The following is a 16283-nucleotide window of genomic DNA, read 5'->3' on the forward strand; positions in this document are numbered from 1 at the left end:
CCCTCCATAACCCTCCCATCCATGTACCTATCCAAATTTCTCATAGATGTTGAAATCAAACCCTCATCCAGCACTTTGGCAGTTTGTTCCACACTTTCACCACCCTCTGAGTGAAAAAGTCTACCCTCATGTTCCCCTTAAACATTTTGCCTTTCACCTTTAACCCGTGACCGCTAGTTCTATTCTCATCTAACCACAGTGGAAAAAGCCTGGTTACATTTACTCTATCTATACCCCTCATAATTTTGTATATCTATTTCAGATCTCCCCTCATTCTCCTACATGTCTAGGGACTAAAGTCCAAACGTACTCACTCTTCCTTTATAACTCAGGTTCTCAAGTCCTAGCAACATCTTTGCAAACTTTCCCTGTACACTTTCACTGTCACTGATATATTTCCAGTAGGTAGGCGACCAGAACTGCACACAGTACTCTAAGGTAGTGGTCATATAGTAAATAAGGGTTCCTCAATTAAAATGTCTTGAAACAGAGGTTGAGGTGCCTGAAGCTGTCTACAAAAACGAATAACCTGCTTCACAGTCAAGATCGCTATATTAAATAATACTGTTCAAAGACCTTTTCCTGAAGCCTTTGATACATCCTCATTGATAATTTAAACATCTGCCTATCACTATGCAGTTAGTATTGTACAGATACTGTAAGCTATCCACAAAAGGTTGTGTGCTGAAGAGGCCTTGCTGTACCAAGGAGCCATGCTTTAGTCTTATAACTGTGAATAGTTCCTGGTATAAGACTGTAAGGTTCAGAAGCTGTCTGAGTCTGGTGGTGTGTGCTTTTAGGCTTTTGTATCTTTTGGGAGAGGGGAGAAGAGAGAATGTCTGGGATGGGTGGGGTTTTTGATTATGCTGGCTACTTTACTGAGGCAGGGCAGCGAGAAGTATAGACTGACTCCATGAAGGGGTGGCTGGTTTCCATGATGTGCTGAGCTGTGCCCACAACCCTACCGTTCCCTCCAGTCACCACACCAAGCCCATGATGCATCGGGATAGGATGCTTTCTGTGGTTCACCATTAAAAGCATGGCACGTTATGCCAAAATTGAACTTGCATGTTCAATTGTCAAAGGGAAGTTGGGAAACATACAACTCTTTGCATTCTTTGAGTTATGCCTGTGAGCAGCCTAGCCCTCTAAAAGTCTGCGTGTTTCAACATGTTTAGAGCTCTGATTGCCTCAGCCCAGAATTAGACAGATGGGTTTTCTGTGTATGGCTACTGTGCAATGTTGTGAAACTGTACACTAGGTGAATGAGATCTGAGTCACCAGCCTTTAATCAGTGATAATCTTATTACATTTGGAAGATCAGTATTCCCCAGTTGTGGAAACAGTAGCATCTGTATCATGAGTGACAAATAACTGATGACTCTGCATCATGTCCGAGAGATTTGTTGTATAGGGAGCTATAGGAAGCTACAGGAGCTGCGCATGATAGCATACAAATCAATTTGCGGCTGGTGGGTGTTGCACAACAGTTATTGCATTTGCTGCATCAGCTGTCTTGATGGCTGCGAGCTTTTTTTTAAAAAAGGGTCAAAAATTGAGCTATGGATCAAACTATAGTTGTGTTTCATTTTCCCACGGACTGAACAATTCCAATAATTTGACTGGAATATGATGTCTTTCTAACTGACCTTGCAGCGATTGACGTCTAACTGCCCATGCACATTCCTGCATAAACTCCTTGCCTAAATCATGCGTCTTTTCTGTGTGTGTGTGTGACTCCACTGAGTGGCCACTGCTAGCCATAAAATTAAACATATAACTGTTTCCTAATCAGTTGTGTTGAAAGTGGAGTTTTCACATGAAAGAGCAAAAATGTCAATTCAGCCAGCAGGGCATAAAAAAGTCATTAAAAATGTAATTGGCTTGTATCCATGTTTGTTAAATCGAACACCAAATGAAGCAGCATGGTTTCAAACAACCTTGATTTTGCTGAAAATATAGATTTTTTTTGGGAAATTAAATTGCATCCTGCTGTTAATTCCATTTCTGGTCTAAAACCTTTTGGGAGTATTTACACTTGTGTTAGAGTTAAGCAATCTCAGCAGGGAGCATCCCAAGTTCAGTCCCATCTGCACTGAGTTCACTGATCACACCCAAGATATTGGCAGGATGGGTCGAGGAGGGAGAAATCCATCATTTCTGCTGCTGTTCATGAGTCACTTCTGAGGTACCAATTAAAGGTGCTATAATTGTGATTGGTCTCCATGCATATCAGAACAGAAGTGATAATTCAGTGCAAGGGACATTGGTCTTATCATCAGCTCCCCAATCATGTGAATGAATTAAAAATATTTAATATTGTTAACGGCACCACAAAAACTTCGAACAACACGCTGTGTTGCAGTTTCCTCATACTTCAACAACTTGCACATTTTATATCTAAACATGTACAAATAACAGCCAAGTAGAGGTGTATGGAATAGTTAGTCTGAGAGTGATACTCTACAATTGCAGTGACCATGATTTGGGAAATTTGCTCTTGTTTTTTTGGTGTTTTTGTTTGGTCTCCCCACTTCATCCAGCAATTCCCTTGGCCACTGCTCACAGAATGAATTTGAACCCCCACTAACCAACAGATCTTATTGTTGCTTTTTATAGGTAAGTAGTGGTGAAGCTACCGGACTAACATGCAGAGGCGTATCTACAGAAAATAGCGCCTATGGCAAGCACTGAAATTGCGCCCCTGTCCAAACATCTGACACCCATCTTTTAGATAACTTTACCATAATATCAGCTCAAAAATACAAGTCAAGCTTGTTAATCTTTTAGTTAACAAATTATGGCACTACATGAAAATTATAACTGCACCTTCCTTGCTTTCACTGCTGCAAATTGGTCTATGATGTGATCAAAGTCAGTTTTTTCAGTTTCTTCTCTTTCTACACTCAGCAGAGTCTGCCTTGACCCATGGAGGCTCTCAAATACGAAAGTATTAGTTTTAACTTGCTGAATGATCTCTCACAGCTGGCGATGGAAACTGCAATGGTTAGCATTATCTAAATAGCAATGCGAAGATTGGGGAAGATGCTCTCATCTCCATACTGAACAATAAGTTCAAGAAGCTCTTCAGGTCTTGATATTTTCATGTTGACCTGCCTTGATAGCAACATTCTGCAATCCAAAATTTCTTCAAATAGCTGCTGTCCATCAACATCAGAGCTGTACAATTCACCCAAATTTTCGCACTTCTTCTTTAGGTTGTTACTGTTGGCGCCGTAACATAGTCCTTTGACATCGAGAAGGAACCCAAACTTGGCGTCAGTGTCGTGCAAACTAGCGAACCTTTCGTCCATTTCTCTGTGAAGATGGTCGAGTGTTTCCTTCATGACTCTTTCCATTTCCTCCTTAGCTGTCAACCCAGCGTCTCTCGAGTTCTCATCAGCCATTCATTTCTTTCATCTCTGACGTCTTTCAACTTCAATATTCCATTCTTGACAGAGACCAACTCCTCCATCGAGTGACTCACTGACCAACACTTCTCTTTCATCATAAAAATGATCTCGGAGGGCTTTCAAATCCAGGGCAGCATCATGGAAGTCTATGCTCTGATCCTGCAGCCTCTTTTGAATACAGTCAATGCGAATGAGTACTTTGTTCCAAAATCCTAGCAAAATCAGAAAATCGTAACTCAACATGCGGTTGTACAGCTGCCTTGCGTCACTTCTTGTTTCACTGGTCTCGTTTTCATTGTCTATCATGTCCTGGAGAACTTGAAGTATCTCCTCAAGATACTTGTTGATGGGCTTCACTGCTTCTGTCCTTGCACTCCACCTGGTTTTGGACTCCGACTTAACAACCACAGGCACGACATTTTTGAGTTTTTCCCAGCACTGTGTTGAACGAGAGAAAAACACGTAGAGAGCTTTGATGGTTCCAAAACACATGACCATCATTGTAGCCTGCTTGGCTGCATGTACACCCACCAAGTTGAGTGAGTGACTGTCGCAATTCACAAACACTACCAGGTTGTTTTTCTCACTTATTCTTTGATGAACACCACTTCTGTGTCCAGCCATCACAGCAGCATTGTCATAGCGCTGTGACCGACAATCTTGTAGCTCCATTTCATCCTCCTCTAGCTGTTTTCCTCTCAAAATCAGCTTCCACATACCTCACTACTTCTGACATCCTGCTCACGGTGTGCCTGATCAGGAGTCGAGTTGAACATGAGACCATAGTACTTGGCTTTACGAATGCTTCTCAGTAAGCTATGGCAAATAGTGGATGCCATCATGTAGATGAATTCATTCTGGACACCCGCTGAAATATAAGATGTGGATCCAGGTTGACTTTCCAAATGAGTGAGGTTTTCTTTTATGACAGGGTCAAAGATGGCCAGTAGTTTCAGTAAGCCAGAGAAATTTCCCACATTGGAGTCATCGTCGAGCTGAAGTGACTCCCTGTGTCCCCGCAAAGCCAGGTTGAGTCGCAAGGAGTGTTATGCAGTGAAGGACTCCCGTCAAGATATCATGCCATTTCTGCTTTTCGTTCTCAGTCTGTGAATAACTCCTCTGTTTCCAGCTAAATTTCTTTCCATTTCTTTCCACTGTGTGAAGCATTCCCAATGATTCTTGGCATTTTCATGAACACTAATCCTTTCAGGTGCTTTCCACTGGTTGAATCCACTTTCCTGATCCAGTGAGGATTGATGGTCTGACCGGGAATAGAAAAGACAACAGATACAAAATGCAGACTTTTTAGAAGGGGAATAGATCAGCCATGAGTGAGTCACTTCCTCACTATGACTATTTCCCAATTTCCTCTTGAACCAAGTTTTGTTCATTGAGTGGTTATTTGTTGGTAGGAAAAGCCCCTCACTGTTCTGGAAATACTTTGAACCCAGCTTTATTATTTCTGTTCTCAGTGCGTCAGGCAGAATTGCTTTTCCAGTATCCTTGTCGAACTTCAGAAGTCCAATGTCATGCTGTTCAATCACTTCTGGTATGACAGTTCGAGGCTCTTTGACGCCATCCAGTTCACTAGGTTCAGTATCGTCAGGTTCAATCTCATCAGGTAAAATCTTGTTAATAAACTCAACATCATCACCACCACCATCGTCTTCCCCTCCTGTCATGTCCACGTTCTCTGTGGCAGCCTCACTCTTAACCTCGTCATACTGGGATTTATCTGACTTGACTTCCTCCTCGGCTTGTGACGCATTTGTACTTGATCCACCTTCGGATTCTAACAAATTTGTGGCAGGTGCAGGGGACTCCATGGAACGTGTCAAACAACTTGTTCCGGGCTCTTCAAAGAAGGGCATGAAGAACTTGCTCAACTTCTTGGCTTCCTCCGCCTCCAACTTTTGTCTCTTCTGTCCTTCTGCTCCACTTTCCTCCTCCTTTGTGAAGAAATGTTTCATGGTCTTCTTACACAATGCTCTGAAATAAGGCCATCCTAGTGCTTCTCACCCATGATAATCAAAGACAGATCATACATCTGAAGAAAATTCTTTTTTCACTATCCGAGAATGGCTTGTCTGACTTTAATAGAAACTGCTCAGTGGTGCCCCCCAGGGCACATGCCATACCTACCACACCTTAGATATGCCACGGCTAACATGCCAATGATCTTCACTAACAGCTTACAGATATCTCATTATGGCATCTGGAAATTTTTAATTGATTAATAAACTAACTAAATAAACTTCAAATAGAAATTTCACTGACTATGTTGTTGTTAGAAACCCATTTGGTTCATTGATACTCTCTTCAGATGGAAGCCTGACAACTTGACCCAGTTTGTATGTGATTGTGGATCTCTAATAATCTGTTGACCTTTGATTGCCATCTGAAAATAGCAAGGCAGTTCAAGGCTTTTGCATACGAGAATAAATAGTGGTCTTGTCACCAACAACCCATAGTATGTGAATGGCCTTCGAAAATGGGCTTTTTTTTGTGTGTAGGTAGTCTGACACTAGAAAAAACGAGTCAAGAAACGAGACCACAGATGCTGGAATCTGGAACAAGAAACCCAGTTGGCTGGTCTCAATCTGAAAGGCTGGCTATCTGTTTTCCTCCATAGATGCTGCCTGATACTCTGAGTTCCTCCAGCATCTTGTGTGTTGCTCTGAATTAGAAATCCACCCTTGGCAATGTGTATTATGTATTGACCATACTCAGTTTCCTTCCTAATTGTATTTGTTAGTACATTCTGCCAGTATTTAGTAAGCTAAATTGTAGTATTTTTGTGCCCACCTTGTGACAGTGACCTTTCTATTACTTGTTATTTGTCACTATGTCTAGTAAAGGTTTTGGAGTAGTTGTCCTGATGTCTGTCGTCTTATGTGGTTTGGCGTACTTATGAAATGCTTGCCTTGTTTTTATTGCCTGTACTGCTGGCATTTTGACAGTCAGAAGCAAGGTTCTGTGCTGCTAAGACAAAAGATGTGAGTTCCTCGACCTGCTTTAGAGTAGGGAAGGACTGAAGTGCAGTTAGAATTGAGAAAATCAGTGGTGCAGATGCAAAACCTCACTGCCTGACTTCTCAAATGTTTCCCACAGTGAAAACATTCTATTCTGATATTGGTAGTTAAAATGTCCACAGAAGTTGTAACACCATTTTTAAATAAGATGAGTGTAGGGCAATATATTGCTTACGTTCCTGACATTTTAACGAGGATAAATTTGCTGCTTCAGCTTCTCATTAGACGTACGAAAACTTGAACTGATTTTTGCTGCCCTTCTGTAAACAAATTCCGCTACCTTTATAGTTTGCGCTAATTGCATTAGAACATAATAGCCTTTGATTTTTACTTAAGGCAGCACTTCCTTGGATTTATGGGCAGTGCATCAGTAGAAAATTGCAACTTGTACTTGCAGCTACTCCCTACAATGTCAGTATATTCTGTCAATATTTAATCATCTAAGAAATTATAATAATTCCTGTGTCCACCTCATAATAATGATCTTTCAGTTTTTTTTGTTAATATTTGCTATTGCTTGTGGTGGTTTGTGATATTGATTCCTGCAAAACAATTTACCCATGTAATCCACCACTGAATGTAGGGGAACTCCCACTGGCCACTTTTTTTCCCTTCCTCCCCCTCCCCCTAACCGACCTCCCTCTCCTTCCTCCCCCCCCACCGACCTCAATTTCCTCTCCTCCCCCTCACCGACCTCCATTTCCTTTCCTCCCCTCTCACCGACCTCCCTCTCCTCACCCCCACCTACCTCCCTCTCCTTACTGACATCCCTCTCCTCCCCCCCAACCGAGCCTCCCTCTCCTCCCCCCCAACCGAGCCTCCCTCTCCTCCCCCCACCACCATGCCTCCCTCTCCTCCCCCCCCACCGAGCCTCCCTCTCCTCCCCCCACCACCATGCCTCCCTCTCCTCCCCCACCACCATGCCTCCCTCTCCTCCCCCCCCACCGAGCCTCCCTTTCCTCCCCCCCACCGAGCCTCCCTCTCCTCCCCCCACCTACCTCCCTCTCCTTACTGACATCTCTCTCCTTCCCCCCCACCGAGCCTCCCTCTCCTCCCCCCACCACCATGCCTCCCTTTCCTCCCCCCCCACCGAGCCTCCCTCTCCTCCCCCCACCACCAAGCCTCCCTCTGCTCCTCCCTCCCCACTCTGTTATCCCCCTCCCTCCCACCAACACCCCTCATTAAAGCCAGTCTCAGCTGGCTGTATAGGTATTACTAATTATCACTTTGTGTCTGCTTCACCTCTGAAGAAAGAGTAGTACAGAGAAGGACGCAAGTCTTTTGTGCAGCTCAGATTCTTCAATTTGAGCTATTGTCTTTAAACTGATTTACTTTCTCTTCAGTCCTGTACAGTGCTTCATTTCAGATACCAGATTAATTTCTTTTGAATGCTGTGTTCGACTATGCCTTGGTAGCTAATTGTGGTGAAACAATTACTGAAAATGAACAATTCTACCTTCCTATAAATAATCCTCAATCAGTAACACAATATTTTTTCCATTTATGCAAAAGAAATAAATTGCGACAGGTGCAGGTAATCTGCAATAAAATGTTGAAAATATGCAATCGATCATGGAGCATTGGTTAGGAGACAAAAAATGGAGTCTCCTATCCCCAGCCCTCATAGTTGTTGACCTCTCAGCCAGGAGAACTATCCTCTCTACAATTAGCTTGTTGATACTTTTAAAAATAATAAGTTTCCAGTGAAAACAGTCCCAGTCTACACAATCATTTCTCGTGGAAAACTTGCTGTCCCTGAAACTATTCTACTAACTTTTAGGAAGGAGGTCAAAATTGGGCACGATACCTTGGGTACGACATTGCCAATTACCAATTTGAGTAAGGCTTTAAATCTTCAAAGGTATTCAAATCTTCCTTTAGTTAAGGAACACATATTTTCCGTCTTCATCATCTGCCATACTTGCATGTTTGCCTCTAGCACCTCGGTTCTTTTGAACACTAACAGTACCCAACGTGATAAGGAATTTGAAGGAGTAGGAAGTGTGGTTTGGAGAGTAAATTCCAGCACTTCGCTTCTTGCCAGCTGAACCCATGCCTGCTAGTAATGGAGTTAAAGTTAAGATGGACAAGAATCTGGGCTTGGAAGAGCACTATGATCTTCGAGAATTATACATCATCTTTGAGAAGTATTTGCAGAGGTACTGAGGGGTGAGATCATGGGCAAATTTGAAAATGATATTGAGAATTTTAAAATGAAAACGTTGGTTAAGCGAGTCTAAGATTTGATCTACAATTTGAATGGGACTTATTATGAGACAGGGCATGAAGTTACCCAATGTTAACAAAGTAGAACAAGGTGACCAGTTCAGGAGTGCTTTATATCCAAGCACATTTCTGGTATTAAATTAATGCCTCCATGTTAAAAAATTGGCATCCTATTTGGCATAGTTATAATATTCCTTACATTATTTATATACATTCAGTGGCCGCTTTATTAGGTACCTCCTGAAACTAATAAAGTGGAACTGATTGCATGTTCATGATCTTCTGCTGCTGTCACCCATCCACTTCAATGTATGGCATGTTGAGTGTTCAGAGATGCTTTTCTGCACACTGCTGTTGTAACATGTGCTTATTTGATTTACTGTCACCTTCCTGTCAGCTTAAACCAGTCTGGCCATTCTCCTCTGACCTCTCTCATTAACAAGGTGTTTACACCCACATTACTGTTCAATGGGTTTTTTTTTGTTTGTTTTCATGCCATCCTTGGTAAATTCTAGAGACTGCTCTCTGTGAAAATCCCAGGAGATCAGCAGTTTCTGAGATGATCAATCACCCCGTCTGGCACCAACAATCACAGTCAAAGTCCCTTAGATCACATTTCTGTCCCATTCTGGCATTCGGTCTGAACAACAACTGGATCTCTTAACCATGTCAACATGCTTTTATTCATTGAGTTGCTGGTTAGTTATTTTCATTAATGAGCAGCTGTACCTAATAAAGTGGCCACATTGGCGTATCAGTTAACGTTGAAGCGTCACAACTTCAGGGACGCTAGGTTCATTTCTGACCGCTGCTGTCTGTGTTGATTTTACATGATTTTCTGGCAACTGTGGTTTTCCTGCCAATTCCTAAAGACCTGCTGGTAGTTTAATTCTCTGTTGTACATTACCTAACGCTGTAGGTAAGCGGCACAAGAGTCAGTTCAGGATGAGGGGTGTTGATGGGAATGTAAGAGTGAGGACGTGTTGCAGAGGTATAGGGAAATAAGGAGTGGGCCTGTGGTCTGATGGCTTTACTCTGCTGGGCGTCTGCGTGGCCTGATCAGTTCAGTAACCTGCTTTGGTGCATTTCTCAGTGCCCCCACTGATTCTCTACCTAATTAAGTCAGCCATCCTTCCCATTGCTGCTTTATTGCCAATTTGCTTTGCTATCCAACCTGTGTCTAACTGCAGCTTTTTCATTGTAACAGATGTACACTCTAATTTTGTGTTACCGGCATAAATATATTTTTTCCTTTTGAGAAGCGAAACCTTCTCAAAATGTGCTTTGTTGGCAGCAGCATTAGAGGTCCTGCCCATGTCATTGCCCTCTTTCCCATCATGAGAGGTCATCGACCAACAGTTTACTGAATATTTACAGCATTTTCTAATTTTGTTTGAGATTTACAGCATCTGCAGTTCCCACTTTGCTTTCTAAGCTTCCTTTAGTGCTTATATCCTAATACTTGCAAGAAGTTTGCGAAGCCTTCGCAATTACCTGATTTTCTGCATTAATTACTCATAAAATGTGGTCTGATCTTCATCTGAGTCACAATAATAGACAAACACCAGCTGCCGAAACTAATAACACACAAACCATTGTACTTTTCATGTCTTTATTGAACACATTGTTTCATCATTCACAGTCCAGGCTCGAAAAAGTATATGAACTCTTGTATTTAATAACCGGTAGAACCTCCTTTAGGAGCAATAACCTCCACCAAATGATTCCTATAGCTGCTGATCAGTCTTGCACAATGGCAAGGAAGAATTTTAGACCATTCCTCAGTACAAAACTGTTTCAGTTCGTCATTATTTCTGGGATACCTTGTATGAACAACCCTCTTGAGGTCATGCCACAGCATCTCAATTGTGTTATGGTCTGGACTCTGGTTTGGCCATTCCAAAACACAAATGTTCTTCTTTTTAAATTATTCTGCTGTTGATTTAGTCTTGTGTTTTGGATCATTGTCTTGCTGCATCATCCAACTTCTATTAAGCTTCAGGTGATGGACCGCTACCCTGACACTCTTCTGGAAAATGTGTTGGTACAATTTTGAATTCATTGTTCCCCTAACGATTGCAAGCTCTCCAGTCCCTGTGGCAGCAAAGCAGCCCCAATCTGTGATGCTGCTTCCACCATGTTTCACAGTTGGGATGAGGTTTTGGTGTTGACCCTTTTTCCTCCAAACATAGCAGTGTGCGTTTCTGCCAAAAAGTTCAACTTCTGTCTCATCTGTCCACGGAACATTAAGCCAGAAGCATTGTGAAACACCCAGGTGGTCTTTTGCAAACTTGAGATGTGCAGCAATGTTTTTTTTTTGAAGAGCAATGGTTTCCTTTGTGGTGCCCTTCCATGAATGCCATTCTTGTTCAGTGTTTTTCTTACAGTGAACAGATGAACAGAGACTTCAGCAAGTTATAAAGATTTTTGAAGATCTTTTGCTGTTACCCATGGGTTCTTTCTCACTTCCTTCAGGATTGCACATTGTGCTCTTGGTGTGGCCTTTGCAGGACGCCCATTCCTAGGGAGGGTAGCAGCTGTTCTGCGTTTCCTCCAATTGTAGACAATTTCCCTTACTATGGACTGATGAACACTCAGGTCTTCAGTAATGCTCTTGTAGCCTTTTCCAGCTTCATGCATTCTTCAATCCTCCTTCTAAGCTCCTCTGAAAGTTGTTTTGATTGAGGCAAAGTGCACATAAACAGATCTTTCTTGAGAAGAGCAGGGTCTGTCAGTAACCTGACTTTGTGTGTCTTTATTATAGGGCAGGGCACCTCTACAACCCACACCTCCAATCTCATCTCATTGATTGGAACACCTGCCTCCAAATAGCTTTTGTAGAAGGCATTACCCCAGCGGCTCACGTACTTATTTGAAGCTCGACTGTGATTGTTTAATACTGCTGTACTCAGTATTGACAAGAGGAAGTCCATTTGTTTGTGTGTTATTAATTTAGGCAGATTGTGCCTGTCTGTTATTGTGACTCAGATGAAGATCAGACCACATTTTATGAGTAATTAATGCAGGTAATTGAAAAGGGTTCATAAACATTTTCTTCCAACTGTATATAACTGAAAAACATAGAATTCCAGTTTAAACCTCCCATGTGTGTAGATGTTCAGAACCCTACATGTCATTGTGCACTCAGTCACATTTTACCTTGCTGCCTTTTATTTTCCCCTCTTCACTTCTCTGGGAGTGTCTCATTATTTTCTCTGGAACACATTCTTTAATTCTGTAAACTCAAAACAATTGGCAGCTAAGTTAGCAAAATGGGATTTCCACTTTGCAAAACCCATGCTGATTGCCCTTGATTAGCCAGACAAGGCATATTAGTCTGTTGGGACATTTTAGATGATATAATAACCTCCTGTCCTCAGCTTACTTTGGCACAAGATGCTGGTTACCTAATCCAAATCTCCACTAATCGCATACCATGTTGTTTTAGCAAAATTAAGTCAATTGCCTTAAATTTTGTGTATTATTTAATTTCCTTAAACAATGATATAATTTCTGTTATCTACCAGTTCTTTAACTTAGTTTCCTTTAAATATTATGCTTGGCACTTTTATCAACTCTACACTTACTTGATATTATGAGGCACATGACAAAAGAAATAGTAGCAGGAAGGGGTGAGGCCTCTACAACCCTTCAAGTCTGCAACAGATAAACAATAGATAAATAAAAGACGGGCTTCATCGATCACCTTTCGGCTAGCCTCTCTTCCCCCCCCCCCACCCACCTTTTTATTCAGGCATTTTCCCCCTTTCTCCTAAGTCTTGAAGAAGGGTCTTGGCCTGAAATTTTGACTGTTACTCATTTCTATAGGTGCCGCCGGACTTGCTGAGTTCCTCCAGCATTTTGTGTGTGTTGCTTTGAATTTGTAGCATCTGCAGACTTTCTCATGATTGTAACATTCTTTAAATGGTGGAAATCCAGAGCAGCACACAAAATGCTGGAGGATTCCCGCCACTGCCTGTAAGGAGTTTCTATGTTCTCCCCCGTTACTACGTGAGATTCCTTTAGGTGCTCTGGTTTCTTCCCACAGTCCAAAGACGAACCGGTTGGTAGATTAATCAGTCATTGTAAATTGTCCTGTGATTAAGCTAGTAATAAATCAGAGTTGTTGCTGGGCAGCACAGCTCGAAGGGCTGAAAGGGCCTATTCTATACTACATCTCAATAAATAAATCAGCAAGTTAGGCAGCATCTATGGAAAGGAATAAAGAATTAACGTTTCAGGTCGAGACCCTTCATTTCTAATCTGCTCTGCCTTTCAACCTTAACACTGCTGAGTAATTTTATTTATTTATGTGCAGATGAATTAGTGGCAACAGTAGGCACACAGCTCCGTCATTTAATGGCTGATCTGATTGCAACCTCAACACCACATTCCCATACATTCTGGGAACCTTTCACTCTCCTGATTTATCAAGTAATTTCACTTTCGCCTGCAAAATATTCAAAGACTTTGCTTCCAGTGTCCCTGAAAGGGCGATTGAAAGTTTCAAGACCCGCAGAGAGGGGAGAATAAAACCTATTTTGTCTTTAAAGTGTGACTGCTTAGTTGTAGGCAGTGATCCTAGTTCTAGATTCAACCACAGGAGGAAACGTTCTCTCCTTATCTTGCCCACCAAGATTCAAGATCACTTCTTGTCATTCTTCAGTACGTGAACGTAAAGGAGAGCAAAATGATTGTTACTCCAGACTGGATGCAGCATAAAGAAGCCCAATAACCATAAAGAACACAATAAAAACAGTAAGTATAAATATAAAAGCAATCCTTTTTAAACACAATGTACAAATAACTGAGTGCGACCATATACACACAAGATAAGTTAATATTCATAGACTGATTATATAAAGTGTATAGAGTACATCGAATCCTCTGGATGTTTATAAGTTTCTTTCCTCTGAACGTCAGTACATTCAACCTTAGCCTGTCCAACCTTTATAAGGCAGTCTGCCCATTCTAGTTATTAGTGTACAGGCTCACTCCCTAGTTTACAAACACTCAACTTATGTACTACTTGTACATGTGAATGAGTGTTCGGGAGACTGCTAGGATGGATTTACTGGCTTCTGTGGAGCTGAGGGTATCTTCTGCCATGTGGGAACTTATTTTGCGGCAGCACTTCCAACTTGTGAAAATTTTTTTTTGAACTGTTAGGTTTGCCAACTGTTCACAGAAACAGAATCCTCTGTAACCTAGGTGAACTTGTTTTTACCCTTCTCTGTTTCCAACACATTAATAACCTTCTTTTTATCAGCAGATATATGCTGCAAACTGTACTCAGATGTGGTCTTATGCATGCCCTATCTAACTGAAGTATAATCTCTCTTCTATTTTTTTTGGCTCCAGCGTCAAAACAGAAATGTTTGTCAACTTTACTAATTGCTGAAGTTGAATAATAGCCATTTGTGAATCTTGCACCGACATACGCAAGTTCCTCTATATTTTGAAGCTCTGCAGTCTTTCAGCACTTGGATAAAATGCTTTTTTAAATTTTTCATGCAAAGTGGGCAATTTCACCTTTTTCCATTTTGCGTATCTTTGCTCAATCACAACCTATCTACATCCTTTGGTCGCCTTCACAAATTACTCTTTAGACTATCTTTGTGTCATCGGCAAAGTTAGTAAGCATACTTTTGATGCTGCTTTCTAATTATTTGAATAAATGGTAAAAAGGTTAAGACTTCAGCTCCAATCCCTTGAAACACCAGTCATTCCATTTTGATAAATGCGAGAAGAAAAATTTTCACCACCTACCTATTTCCTGCTTGTAAGTCATTCTTCTGTATATGCCTATATGTAACCTATTGCTGTTGCACGTTTATGTGGCACCATTTTTAGATGTGCTCTGGAAACCCTAGTATAGTATATTCACCACATCCCCTTTATCCAAGGCGTATATTATCTCCTTTTCACAAAATCATGTTGACTTTCCTTCCTTTATAGTTTTCTAAGACACAATATACCCCTGACAGATCACAGGTCTCTCAGTGGGTGAGCATTTGGGGGACAGAGACCACCGCTCCCTGACCTTTAGCATTATCATGGAAAAGGATAGAATCAATGAATACTTCTCTTCGGTATTCGCCAATGAGAGGGAACTTGATGACGGTGAGGACAATATGAGTGAGGTTGATGTTCTGGAGCATGTTGATATTAAAGGAGAGGAGGTGTTGGAGTTGTTAAAATACATTAGGATGGATAAGTCTCCGGGGCCTGATGGAATATTCCCCAGGCTGCTCCACGAGGCGAGGGAAGAGATCGCTGTGCCTCTGGCTAGGATCTTTATGTCCTCATTGTCCATGGGAATGGTACCGGAGGGTTGGAGGGAGGCGAATGTTGTCCCCTTGTTCAAAAAAGGTAGTAGGGATAGTCCAGGAAATTATAGACCAGTGAGCCTTACGTCTGTGGTGGGAAAGCTGTTGGAAAAGGTTCTTAGAGATAGGATCTATGGGCATTTAGAGAATCATGGTCTGATCAGGAACAGTCAGCATGGCCTTGTGAAGGGCAGATCGTGTCTAACAAGCCTGATAGAGTTCTTTGAGGAGGTAACCAGACATATAGATGAGAGTAGTGCAGTGGATGTGATCTATATGGATTTTAGTAAGGCATTTGACAAGGTTCCACACGGTAGGATTATTCAGAAAGTCAGAAGGCATGGGATCCAGGGGAGTTTGGCCAGGTGGGTTCAGAATTGGCTTGCCTGCAGAAGGCAGAGGGTGGTGGTGGAGGGAGTACATTCGGATTGGAAGGTTGTGACTGGTGGTATCCCAGAAAGATCAGTTCTGGGACCTCTACTTTTCGTGATTTTTATTAACAACCTGGATGTGGGGGTAGAAGAGTGGGTTGGCAAGTTTGCAGATGACACAAAGGTTGGTGGTGTTGTAGATAGTGTAGAGGATTGTCAAAGATTGCAGAGAGGCATTGATAGGATGCAGGAGTGGGCTAAGAAGTGGCAGATGGAGTTCAACCCAGAGAAGTGTGAGGTGGTACACTTCGGCAGGACAAACTCCAAGGCAGAGTACAAAATAAATGGCAGGATACTTGGTAGTGTGGAGGAGCAGAGGGATCTGGGGGTACATGTCCACAGATCCCTGAAAGTTGCCTCACAGGTAGATAAGGTAGTTAAGAAAGGTTATGGGGTGTTAGCTTTCATAAGTTGAGGGATAGAGTTTAAGAGTCGCGAGGTAATGATGCAGCTCTGTAAAACTCTGGTTAGGCCACACCTGGAGTGCTGTGTCCAGTTCTGGTCGCCTCACTATGGGAAGAATGTGGAAGCATTGGAAAGGATACAGAGGAGATTTACCAGGATGCTGCCTGGGTTAGAGAGTATGCATTATGATCAGAGATTAAGGGAGCTAGGGCTTTACTCTTTGGAGAGAAGGAGGATGAGAGGAGACATGATAGAGGTATTCAGGATATTAAGAGGAATAGATAGAGTGGATAGCCAGTGCCTCTTCCTCTTGAGTCCTCTGCTCAATACAAGAGGACATGGCTTTAAGGTAAGGGGTGGGAAGTTCAATGGGGATATTAGAGGAAGGTTTTTTACTCAGAGAGTGGTTGGTGCGTGGAATGCACTGCCTGAGTCAGTGGTGGAGGC

At 42.1% G+C, this 16283-nt stretch overlaps 1 protein-coding gene across 16 annotated transcripts in view; it reads left to right on the plus strand.

The window, feature by feature from the left end:
- The window catches only part of sema6dl (sema domain, transmembrane domain (TM), and cytoplasmic domain, (semaphorin) 6D, like), a 357548-nt gene that overhangs the window by 38466 nt on the left and 302799 nt on the right, over positions 1-16283 (plus strand). The window contains exon 1 of one of the 16 annotated variants that reach the window (XM_063066001.1): positions 12447-13429. The exons of the other annotated variants lie outside the window; for them this stretch is intronic. The gene's annotated coding sequence lies outside the window, so the exon portion shown is untranslated. Of the gene's footprint in view, positions 1-12446; positions 13430-16283 lie in introns of those variants that run through there. 16 annotated transcript variants of the gene reach the window in all.

Source organism: Mobula hypostoma, chromosome 13 (assembly GCF_963921235.1).
Source record: "Mobula hypostoma chromosome 13, sMobHyp1.1, whole genome shotgun sequence".
Lineage (NCBI taxonomy): Eukaryota > Metazoa > Chordata > Chondrichthyes > Myliobatiformes > Myliobatidae > Mobula > Mobula hypostoma.